Source organism: Gavialis gangeticus, unplaced genomic scaffold, assembly GCF_001723915.1.
Source record: "Gavialis gangeticus isolate Ggan-Ray unplaced genomic scaffold, GavGan_comp1, whole genome shotgun sequence".
In the NCBI taxonomy this organism is placed as follows: Eukaryota; Metazoa; Chordata; order Crocodylia; family Gavialidae; genus Gavialis; species Gavialis gangeticus.
In genome coordinates this window covers 36,796,108-36,808,929 of record NW_017729033.1, presented here as the reverse complement: position 1 = coordinate 36,808,929, position 12,822 = coordinate 36,796,108, and positions in this window count along the sequence as shown.

The following is a 12,822-nucleotide window of genomic DNA, read 5'->3' as shown; positions in this document are numbered from 1 at the left end:
GGCATGGATCAGGGACTATATTAAGGAAATAGATGTTATTAAGATTGTTCATGTTTGGGCCTTATATTTTGTGATTGAAATGTTGTATTGTGATGTTGTAAAGAGTGTTATTTAGAGTTTGACCTTGTTACTGGTTAATGTTCACTGTAAATATATGCATATAATATTTAGTTTTATGTTTATGTATATTATAACTCAATGAATTGTATATAGTTAAGAACTTTGGGCTTGGGCTAACTCTATAGAGAAAAGAGGGATCTGTGCAAAAGTTTGGCATCCCTCTCACAGCACCCCCTCCTGACTACTCACCCCATCCTATTTAGAATAGGGCACACCCTTGGGTGTACCCAAGTTACACTGGCAACACTGTGCAGCATACTAGCAGGGTAGCTTGACCTTTTGCCTATATTGCATTTGGATTGCCTGGCTATTTATCTTTTCCACTTGTTGAAGATCTTACTTAACACAGAATAGCTAACAGCCAGTCCAGATTGAAAAACATGGTACCAAGTGAAATCATTTAAGCACAGGGTATATTTCCCACACTATATTAGACACTGATGATTATAAAGTATTTGCAGTGCAGCATGGGAAATCTGTACTGCATTAGTGCTGACAAATTTCGGGGCTTCTGCAATTGGTTTGAAAGTCATTAGTTTTGAGAAATTCTGAAAAATATTCTTATAATACATGACATGACTGGAAAAGGTCTCCTGGGTCATCTAAGACCACCCACCCCTGCACAGAGCACTTAGCATGTCTACTTCCAGAGTAAACCATATTCTGACATTATACTTCATCTCAGATATTTCTTTGTGAGATATCTTTCTAGCTACTTTAAGCCAATGTAATAGGGCTGAAAAAAAGCTCCATAGTTTCCCTGCTAAGTCATCTCCATTGCCTTATAATCAGGTACTTTAGACAATTTCATCTTCCTTCTTGCCAGAGGAAACAGAGAGAGAGAGAAAAAAGAAGATATCAGCATAGAAGTCCAAAACTGCCATCCTGAAAATCCCACTTAGCTGCCATGTAACTTTGGAAGTATCCAACATGTACAGGCACATCCTTGTTTGACTTCACAGTTTCCCTGGTATTTGCAGCTGCATTTTTGAGCTGGCCCAGTCTCGACATGGATGAACAACTAAGTGTCTAATTTCAACTGGGGCCTAGAGAACAGGCGTTCCTCTGCCAAAGGCTGACATGCATGGTCCAGTAGGTTCTCTCAGAGCATGAGGCCCTGACACATCAAAAACGTCAAGTTCCCTACAAAATACATTGGCAGCCGGGGCTACTTTTAAAGTGGCAGTGTTTCCTCTATAAAATACAGAAACAGCCTTAGGAATGGGAACTGGAAGCCAGAATCCCCCCTCCCCCAAGTTGAGTACCCTCAGCATTGTACAATCGTGCTCCCGCTTGTTCCCTCTCTGGCCTCCTTACTCTTGTATCCTTTATAGTACAGTGGCACAGCTTCTACAGGAGAGGTAGAGGGGGCCCTCACCCAGACTTGCCCTTAGGCAGGTGTTAGGGAGCTCAACTGGGAGGTGGGAGAATCCCCTCAGGCAGTGGAGGAAACTGAACCTGCAGAAATCTTGGGCACATGCTTTAAAACAGAAGGCTGCTATATCAAATGGGGGCACCTCTTCCTCTGGCCAGTTTTTAAAGATAACAATAACCTGTGCTCAGTTTTAAAGAAAACGAAGAGTTTTGCACTTGCAGGAGACGGTTCAGGTCTGCCAATCCCAAGTGGACAGGACTGCCTCTCTCGTTGTGAGGCAGTTAATGCCACAGTCACTGTATAGGGGACTTACATGGCTAACTCAGGGTATTACAGGAGTCAGAGATCTAAAAAGTCAGCACTGAAGTGTCAAAGATTTTTAGACTTTTGGCCCAAAGTGACTTGCCCAAGGTCATCTATCAAGCCAGTTACTGAACAACAGTGGCTGGATATTAGAGAGATGCAGCAATACATATGTACCCTATGATCTATACACAAAGGTTTAGATGTTGAAAACGCAGAAAAGACTAAGGATAGAAGCAAATGATTTGGTGTAAATAATAAACATGTGGAAGTCAGTTATACATTATGGAATTAATCTTGTCAAGACAACAGATGCATAATTGATTCCACAACCTGGGTTCCTTGCAAACTTTAACCAATGAAGTTAAGAAATTTACTTTTTATGGTCACATAGATTGAGTGTCAAATAAATACCCAAGTATTTTAATTTTGCCCTAATGTACTAGGAAGAAGAATGTGAAACCATGTCATTGTTAAGCCCTGCAGAGAGAATAATGGTAGAGACTTAATTTACATGCACTTTGGCCATGCTCATACCCTTTGTGTGTTTTCTTTCTGCAAATATCTGAACAGCCAAATTTCTCAAAAATGTTCACTGTAGTTCAAATTTAAAATTCCTAGGCACCTTTTAAGTCCATCAAAATAGACTCTATATAAATGTTTTATGGACCTTATGTACTGGGCCCTTGAACAGAGGAAAATTACAATCCAAAACAAATTCAGATATGAGTGTTCAGGAAAATGGAGTTTTAAAAGTGTGCAAAAGCATATACATCCTTAGTCAAATAAAGCAATACTCTAATATCATGAATTATCACATAAATCACTGCTGGCCCACACAGTACACACAAATGAATTACTAGCAGGGAAAAACCCACTATGATAAGTGTATCTAAATCAAATAACAACAAATTGCAGTCAGTTTACTTATTCTTTATGACCAGAAAAGAGACTATATACTTACCAGAAAAGCAATTATGTATTATTTGCTCAGGTTTATTCATTTAGACTTACCAAATTACTGAAAAGGACTCCTCACATGAGTATGCTACATGACAGCACATGTTCAGCACGCATAGGCATTTTACTTTACAGTAAGGGAATCACTGGATCATTTATCCTAGAGACAGTTGATACCCAACTGCATGTGCCAAAGGCCCAGTTACCTAAATGGAAGGAAACATAATTATTAGGCGTGATTTCAATGTTGCCTGTCCATGACACAAGATGATCAGCCAGCTGCTTATTATAGCAGTGTCTGAATTTAGTAAATATAGAGTGCATATTGTTCATCAAAACTGGGTAAGCTATTCACTTAGTTATAAGGAAGGCATCATCTGCTATCCTCCCATTAACAAATCAGAGGTTGGCCAAGGATAAAATGGCAATTTATCAATAAAACCAGGCAGCACAGATGGATAAACATACATATTCACTTTGTGGTTTTCTCTCCTGATGCTTGATGGAGCATTTCAGTGACTGCTAAAGTTTTAGCGCTATCATTGGGGGGTGGGTTTTCTTCTTTAAAATGGCTTTTCATTTTAGGAGTTTCTTTTAATCACTAATTAAGCCATCTCAGCTCAAACAAAACAAAACAAAGGCAGCATGACTGAAGTGAAATTGGTTGCAGACGGCCCTGTTCTACAGCAGTAGGCCAGAGCAATAGAATACTTATACAAGTAAAAAGTCTTACCATCAACAATGACCTCTGGAGTTTAGTGACTAAGCCAAGAGCAACTAGAATGGACCAATGGCACTGCTGTCCATATAGCTCTATTCTACAAGTAAGTGCTGGCTAAGTTACACTTCTGAAATACATTTTGACTTGCACAATTATTATGCCACAAGGCTTGACACAAAGCTGATGACTTACTCAAGTAAAATAAATGGTGTGGGATCAAAGTGAAAAGACTACAAACAGTGCAAGCAGCTCTATTATTTAAGCTACTAAAGCAGATACCAATATGTTCACTGGCATAAGCACTAGTGGGCTGGTTTGAATTTGTGTAATGGGTTCCTTTGGTTACTCAAGCATGTCCCAGAAAGCCTGGCACTTGCAGAGTTAGCAGCTTTGAATAACATGGGAACCCAAGGAAGAGGTCAAACACAAAAGCACCCTTGTGTCTGAGTGTACATTTCGAATGGGACACAGACTTGCAAAGATTTGCAGTCACGAATGGCTTTTGAGTGAACAGAAAAGCCCCTGGTGGCCTAAGGTTTTGAGAATCATCTAGGCTAGGGACAGACATTCAAAAAGGTTGAGCCTGAATTGATTCAATCTTTGCATGTTAGTCTAACCTGGCTAGGCTAAATCATTTTGTAACTGCACAGACATCCCCTCTGGACTGAAAAAATGTTTATCACCCCTAATTCAGTGTTTATCAACTCATTAAGAAAATGAAGCCTCTTTAGTTCAAGCTCTTTTTAAACAACTTTTCCAAGGAAGGGCATTAAGCTACCTGTTGATTAGATCCAAAAAGCCTGTCTGCCTTTGTCGTCTCCCACAGCCTGAATTGTAGCCAGCATCTGGTTTGCTAGCTAATGCTGAGGTGTCTGAATAAGGTAGAGGGGTGGGGAGAATAATCCCTGCTTATCAGGGAGAAGCCAGGCAGAAGCTCTGTGCCTGCAAGTCTCTGCCAGAGCTCCAGCCAGGGAGCAGAGGGGAGGGGCCAGCCCTGCTGTGGAGCAGAGAGCCCTGCCCAGCCCAGCCCAGAGAGTATGCTGGGATGCTGGGGGAGTCTAGTTGAACTTAAACCAACACGGGGCCTGGGACAGACATTTCATAAACATGTTTGACCCAAATCAGTTAAGTCTGATTCTACATTCAACCAAGCTTATCTCAAACTGGTTTCAGCCATTTTCAAACTGGTTTATATGCACTGAACTTCTATTCTGTTACAAGTTTAAACCAGTTTCTGATCACTTAAATTGGTTTATATGTAATGTCTGTCCCTAGCCCTTGAGACAGAGTTGTGTATCTGCATGAAGCCATGCTCTGTTCAAGCACAAATCTGAATGAAAAGATTAAAGTTCAAGCTTTCCCAGTTCCTAAGTGCCTCAGGAGGTTAAGCTCTGTTTCCTTGTGATACAGCGTTTAAAATTTCAAATCAGTGGAACTTAAGCTCCTTAGTTAGTCATGCACTTCTGAAAAAATGATCCTAGAGCCTTGTCTACCCTGAGAATTCAGACATCAGAGTGGCTACAACAGTACAAACCCTAAGGGTAGAAAGGAAAAAACAGCTTTAAGTGAGAGGAAACCAGGGCATTTAGTGACTTTGCTTGCCTGCTCAAGGAATTTAGACCTTTGCGGCTACAGTGGTGGGCAGCCCCAGTTTGCTGGAACTTGAGACAATATCCTTCATATATAAAGCCTAAGAACATGGTATGCAGAGCTCATGTATTACTTCCCAGATGTCTAACTCAGCCTTGGCAACTTAAGAGTGTAAACCCAATGCTAAATCAGACAGAAAATTTTGAAAAAAATCCCACTATACAATGCTACAGAACTTGAAATGGCCTTAATAATCTTGTGAAAAGCTGACAGGAAACCAAGTTGATCAGTCAGGCCTGAGTAGTGCTTCCCTCCCCCAAGTACATTCAATCAACTTGCTGAAAATAAGGAAAAAAAGAGACTGAAATTTTCGATTTTCCTCTCCTTTTTTAAAAAAAGGTACAAAGCAATATAATATAACCCTTATTTTTTCAAATGTGCATTTCTTTATTGCTTGCTAACCCACTGTAATCCGTACTGAATGAGTAGGCCAACACTCTAAAATCTGGGTTTAATTATAGCATTGTTTCTTTTTTTACAATGAAAAACAAAGCTTTTTTTATAGCGTTTCAATTCTTAAAAAAAAAAAGCAGAATTGTTCTCTTCTAGTTCCAGTTACCTCCCGCCCCTCCCCTTCCACTTCCTGGCCAGTGGTACTGTGCCACAGTGACAGGTTGTGCTGTGAATATATTTATCCTCATACAGTCAAGGGAGACTTGTAATGTATTCAGTGCTCTGTTTTCCAAAGTCTTAAGCTTATTATTACTTTCTCAAATAATTCCAACCAAACAACCTTGGAAAGGCAGTGCTGAAAACCAAGAGAATGATATCAATAGAAGTAGCTTAAAAATAACAGGACTGAATACAGGGAGCACAAGGGTGACTTAAATCCCCTTTGCTCCCACCTCAGTTCCTACACTAAAATGGACTGACTGTGGAAATGGATGGACTGAAAGCTGGAACCCTTTTTTAAATGTTAAGCCATGCTTAAGCACGTTTTTCTCAGTCAAAGGAAGCCTCAAATTATTTCTTTCAAGTAGTGGTATTCAAGGTGATTTTTCATTTGCATATACATGCTACATCACTGATGTGGAGGGCTTGCCTATCTTTTCCCAGTTCCTCAGGTTTAGAGAATTGCCAAAGCAATTGGTGGGGCAAACCCACCAATCAGACACCAGTAGGGGAGGAGCCCGCCCTGCCCCTATGTTTGGGCAAGGCAAGGAGTGGACCTAATTGAAGACTGCGCTTCACCTCCCCGCAATTGGTCAGTCTTCAATACTGGGGGAGAGCCCCGAAAGGGTATATAAGGAGCTGCATGCAGAGCACACGGGAGCAATGACGAGGGATGGAGAAGAAAGGAGAAGCTGAGGCTGAGGAAGAGCTGGGGAAGAGCTATCCAGGGATCACTTCCAGTTGCCCTGAAGAGCCTGAAGACTCCACCATTGGACAGGACCGCTGCGTTCCCAACCCCTTGCTGTGACTGAGCGCAGCGAGCCAGTGAAGGTGTCACTGCATGGAGAGTCCGTGAGGGACTGGGACCTTGAGAGCCGCTCAAGGAGACTCAGGTCTCTGACTCCAGCATGAGGCTGGATGGTGCAGGTATTGCTGCACGGAGGATCTGAGAGGGACCAGGACCATGGGACCCTCTCGAGGTGGCTCAGGTCTCCAACCCCAGCATGAGGCCAGCACCAGTGCAGACCCCGCTGCACAGTGAGTCATTTTCAGGCCAAGGGCCCTTGGAGGGGGCAAGGGGTGGCTCAGGCCGCATTCCCCACTGCCAGGCGTGAGGGCAGGTGGGCAGTACAGGCTCTGCAGTGCGGTGGGTCTGTACTGGAGCCCTAGCCCTGGACATGCATGAGGCAGCTTAGGCCCGCAACCTGCTGAGATGGCCAAGCCATCTGGGTGTGTGAAAGAGTCACGCACCCGCATACGCAGACTGAGACAGAGTACCCACTGCAGGAGCCACTTGCCTAGCTTGGGATGATGCACCAGGAACTCTTGATGGACCCCTATTTGCCAGGAAGTGTGAGTTCTCAGGCAAGCGGTTTCCCACTGGGGAGGGGCGCAGTGGATATCCCCATCAGAGGGGGTTCTGGCTACAGAGAAAGATACTCCTTTAGAGAAGGGGGGTATTTGGGATTACCACGCTTTATATTTTGGAGTGTTTATTAATTGCTTGTTGTGTTTTCTATTCTGGAGAGTTGATTCACTGTTTATTGTGCTTTACATTTTGGGGGTACTTGCCTATCAATTGCTGGGTCACACTTACCCTCGGAAGATCCGTGGAAGAGGTTTCTCTTGTGGGTCTTGCGGACTGCTATACTTACCTGTTCTGTTATTTGCTGACTTGAATGTATTACATGTAAATATTTATCTTTATCACCCATCCAGTTTATTCTATCCCCTCCCCTTTTATTCTGCACCTGAATAAACCATGTATATGGTTAAGATAATGTGCCCTGGTCTTCCTCCATAGAGACACCAGAGAAGGGGAAGCTGCAAGCAAGCTGCAGTTTCTATCTCCAGCATGTATGCCCTGCTGCCCATGCCCTTCTATTGGAAAGGGTGATACACACTCTGGTACACCTGGGTTACATTTAAAACGTAACCATCAAGCTGTCCCTGATACCTGGTAAGGTCTCCTCTCCCATGTGCCCCAGATGTGATGGGGGAAAAGGAGAAGTCAAGGGTACTTTAGGGCTATTTCTTTCTTTTTTAAAGTATGTTTGTAACACCCTTAATTTCCTAGCCTCATTTATTTCAAAAATAGCTCTGAGAGCATAGAGGCTGCTATTGATATATCTGATTAGTAAAGACAGAAAGAAGCAAACAGCTGGCTCTACTTCTGTTATGGGAGGAAGTCTAAAGGTTAACTCATGCACATAAGCAAATGCCTTTTTATGTAAAATGACTCTTAAGTTTGGGATATGTGCAAAAGAGTCATCTTCCAAATACTCTGAGAGACCTCAGAGTGGATAGGAACAGCTTTGGAGAGAGCTTGAGGGAGCAGAAATGGTTAAAGCAACTGTTTCACAAGCAAAATGCCAAGGCTGGTTCTGGTAGCTGCGTAAGAATTACAAGCTTCATGAAAATTACAGAGTTTAATTTACAGCTGGGATAACTTCCTGATTAACACCAAATGAGGATCTGGTTGATGGTCTGTGATTTTAGTTATGTGGACAGACACTAAGAGCTCTGTAGCACCTTGCACTTAACATTTGTTAAATGAATTTAAAGCACAAGTTGTGCTCAAGCACTAAACCACATATTAAGTGTGCTCTTATGGTAGTAAAAGTTATGACTTTCTACATAAAGAGTATCTCTGGGTCACATTAAGTGACACATGGTTAGCTATTGTTGGACTTCTCCACAGAGATACTATGAACGATATGAGTGACAAAGGCCAGGGACCCCTTTGCCGTATCAAGCCACCAGATAGGAAGAAAAAAGCAACATGTGCCAAGAGGAAGGAACCTGGATCTTTCATCGGTCAGGGTCCTCCAGGATCAAATTGAAAACTGGGTGCTTATAGCCCCAGAGAATCCTGGAGCTGGGACCCACAAGCTGATTGTTGGTTACAGCTCCTGCCCTGCACCAGAGCCAGGTCAAGAGAACAGCATGTTGCTGAGACTGGGACTGACAAGTAGTGAGCTGTGCATGTGAAAGAGCATGGTGAACATTACCATGCAACTGTACCCTGCAATGTTCATACCACACATTTAACACATAGCAAGTGTCCAATGCAACAGAAGTAGGATGCTGGCTGCTGTGGTCCCCTTGCTTTACCTGTGGCAGGTTAGGGTATTATATCTGCATTGCATCAAGGCTAGTGGTAGGTTTAGAAAGAAGTTAGATTATGGATGTGTATAGGATGGCTTGGATAGGGATGATCCTGCCTCAGGCAGGGGTTTGGACTAGATGATCTATGGAGGCCCCTTCCAGCCCTGCTTCTCTATGATGGTATGATTTCTAGGAAGGCTCTACATTACTACTAAATTACTAAATAAAACATATCTAAGTTAGGCTTAAAACATGAACCATTCCCCATTTGTGACCATTACTGAACACAAAACATGTTTTTAAAGAGTGGTGGTGTTTGTCCACATGGCAGCTAAATTCAGGTCCGGGTATAGTTTAACCTCTGTATCACAGTATATGGTATAGGAAGCATTTCAACCCTTGCTTCAAAGTGCACTTGCCTGTTCACCAAACCAGAGAGGACTGGTGGGGGCGAATGGACAAGGGGGCTGGAATAACTCTGCACTTTGTATGTGGATAGGAGGTATGAAGCAGGTTTGGAGGAAAGGAACATGTACTTACCACTTCCCAGTTCCCCAGGTCTGCCTTCCACTCCAGGAAACAGGGATTAAAAGCCCTTCCATGTTGGAAACTCATACTTGGGACTTTTTTAGGATGGAACAAGGCTTGCTGCCCCATTCTGGTTATTAAGAAGAGGGGATATTTGTGTAGATAGCTCCTTTCCAAGATCCCTGGCTTACTGGTCCATATTTTGAACATTATCACTAGTCAGTAGAGTTCCATATGTGTAGCAATGGCAGACTCATATAAGAGATTAACATATTACATAGAAGAGCAGGGAGGAAATAGCCAGAGAGTGCGTAAGAACACAGAAGTAAACAAGAGCCAGGGGAAGTGAAAAGCTAGGATGGACCAGGTGGAAGGATTAACAGGTAGGAACAAAGTGCACATGGGTTTATAACCCCTCTACTATCTAGGACTGAACCCAGGAATTCAGAATCTCTATATTTCCATGGCAAAAGTGTGTTCTTCATTCCCCTTCTAATGGCTGGTTCTCATAGAGGATAATAGCTCAATCATGCTACTGATGACATCTGAAGCCTAATACTGCTGGTGTTAGCTCAACTGGTACAGGTTTGAGTTCTGGACCTCTTGCCTACAAAAGCAGACACACATGATATGGTAAAAGCATGGCTGATCCTGTACTACTGTTGCAGACTGAAAGGGAAACATGGAAGGAAAAGATGCAATGCTATATTATTTACAGCATTATTTATCTACAGGGTAAAAAGAGGAATGACCTATAAATTGCTTCCTGAGATAAATTCTCCCTATAGTCACAGTTTCCAGGGACAATCAAAAGATCTGATTGTAAATGTTTCAAAATTTACAGTTTATTGTGAATGTAGAAATGTTATTGAATTCCTTGGAGCTAATTAGCAACATTTCCCTGCTCTCCCACACACCATTGAGCAATTGTCACATGAAAAAGGTTTTGTTTCTTTATCTGGGGCTCCCAAATGAGAGTAGAGATTGGTACATCAAGAGAAAGGATTTTACTTTGGTTTTTCCAACACTGAAGGCATGATTTTTAAAGATCATATATTGGTTCATAAAAAGGTTATTTGCCATTTGCCTATTCGTGTCCCCTGTTTGAGCACTCCAGCTGGGTCCAGACATCCAGGTACATGTGGTTTGTGTCACTGCAAACCTCTTTGTGGCGCCACAAACTGAACACTAAAATGTGTCCTGCTCTGCAAATTTACAGTGCCAGGGCAAAATTTGCTACTGGGAAGTCCCCATAAAAACAAAACAAAACAACCAACACCATGAAAAAAAATGGTGTAGCACATGCCACAGGAGTGTGCCCTAGCAGACATGGAGGCTTGGTCCTCCTGGGAGCTGTTTTGGTTGCCAGCCAGCCAGAGTATCTCCTCTCCTCTAGTTCCATCCTGCCTCCTCCAGCATGCCAGGAGCTGGGAGGAGCGCAGAAATAACAGTTTCCTCAAAGTGGGCATCTTTCCCCCCACCAAAGTGCATGTGCAGGGGTGTGTGAGGAAGCAAAAAGTAGCAGCACAAATTTGTGCCAATACTTTTTTTGTCACTGCAAGTACACGCCCTTGCGTGTGCAGACGTCCTCTGTAAGCAGCTATAAGAGACCAAGGACAACATTTTTTGCTTAGAGCCGCAGCTGTGCCACGTTGCTGTCCTTACACAGTAGTATTAGTGGTAGATTCTGGCTGAAGCAAAGTCTAGCTCCATCAGGTATAATTTCATTTAAAAAAAGATTCCTTTGAGGTTAAATGGTGCAGAGCTAGAGCCTCACCTTGTTTTCACTGGGAATAGAGAGAGAAACTTTGGGAGTAGAGAGATGGTCACGGATACACAGTATTACAAAGCTCTAAAAAGAATGACCAGTCAAAAGTGCTTAGAGAACTGGAGATGGATCCAAGTGCTCCAAAGCCACCCTTTTGCAACAAAAACTCTTATGCAAAAACACACACTAAAGAATAAGAAAGAGAGACAAATACTACTTGAACAAGATGTTGATTTGGCCCTGATCCAACTCCCACTGAAGGCTCTGGGATTTGGATTCAGCCTGTTCTCAGCCAGGAGAAAGCAGTACAATCACAAACGCTCCAAGTCAACCAAGCTGAAACATGAATATGGGCAGATGTCTCAGGCAATGTTAGCATGGTGCCCCCTTGTGTTCCAGCTCTAGCTAAGCACGTAACTCCCAGAGAGGCTATAAATGGTTTTCTGTGAGGTGAGGACAAAGTACACCACATTGTATTTGGGTCCTATTGCCAAAACTTATGGTGATCATATATCCCAGAGTGGCTGGGACAGTCCTGGATTTCAGAGGCATCCTAGCCACTGGAGAAAATTAAAACAAAAGTCCCAGACTGGCGGAAACCCACCCGCACATGTGGCTCTTGAGTCAGGGGCTGAGCACCTGCGGGAAGCTTTGCGCCAATCCAGTACTTTTGCTTCAGTTTTCTCCAGGGAACCGAGTCAATGGGCTGCTCCCTGGTCTGGACCCTGAAGGGCTGTGAGTGGAGTCACTTGTGCAGTAGAGCTGGGATCAGAGGAGAGCTGTGTGCAGGGAATCATGGGGCACTGCACTGTATGTGCTGCGCTATCCTGCCCGGCCCTGCTTCTGGGAGTCGTGAGTTGGGTGTGCAGGTGTATGTGCGGGTCTGTGTGTGTACCTATGCATGGCTGCATACATGCTGATGCCCCCTAGCACCATCCCATCCTGTATTTCCTTACCTCGTCCCAGATTTCCCTAAAATTATTATGGTCACCCTACCAATACCTGGTCTTAAATGCTATTTTTCATGGACAGGAGGTGGCTGGAAAAGTTGTTTCAGTCAGTAATTATAAAATACTTAGTGCAAAAATTGCCCCCTTTCTCATAAATATTCCCTGATAGTTCTTCCCTTCCAGCACAACAGGTCATGATGCACCATAACACTGAAAAGGATTTTGTGCATTCTGGTAGGTACTTTGGAAGTGCCAGATCTTGACTAGTGTCCCAATTACTTTCCCTTTCTATTATCAGTACAGGAAGATAACCCTCTACATCCAACTCACGTCTGCATTTTCAGTAGGACACTGAATTCCTTGTTCACATTAGGGATGTAAATAGTTAAATGAATCATTGTTTAACATCAGTGCAGTGATATCCAGTTCTAGCTTAATGGTTATCATTTAGCCTAGGGCCAGGTGCAGTCCAGCAGAGAAGGGGGGTGGGAAATGAGGCTGTGTTGTGCACCAGCAGGAATTGGAAGGTGGCAGGGCAGAAGAAAGGGAGGGAGGTAGAGAGGGAGGAGTGAGGAGGAGAAAGGGAGGAGGGAGTGGGTAGGGGTGACTAATACCTAAAGAGCTTGGCTACACAGAGGGAGGGAGGAAGAGAGGAACAAGGAGGAAGGGAGGGGTGAGAAGGAGAGGAAACTAATAACTAATAGTGAGACTATGCAGACCAGACCCC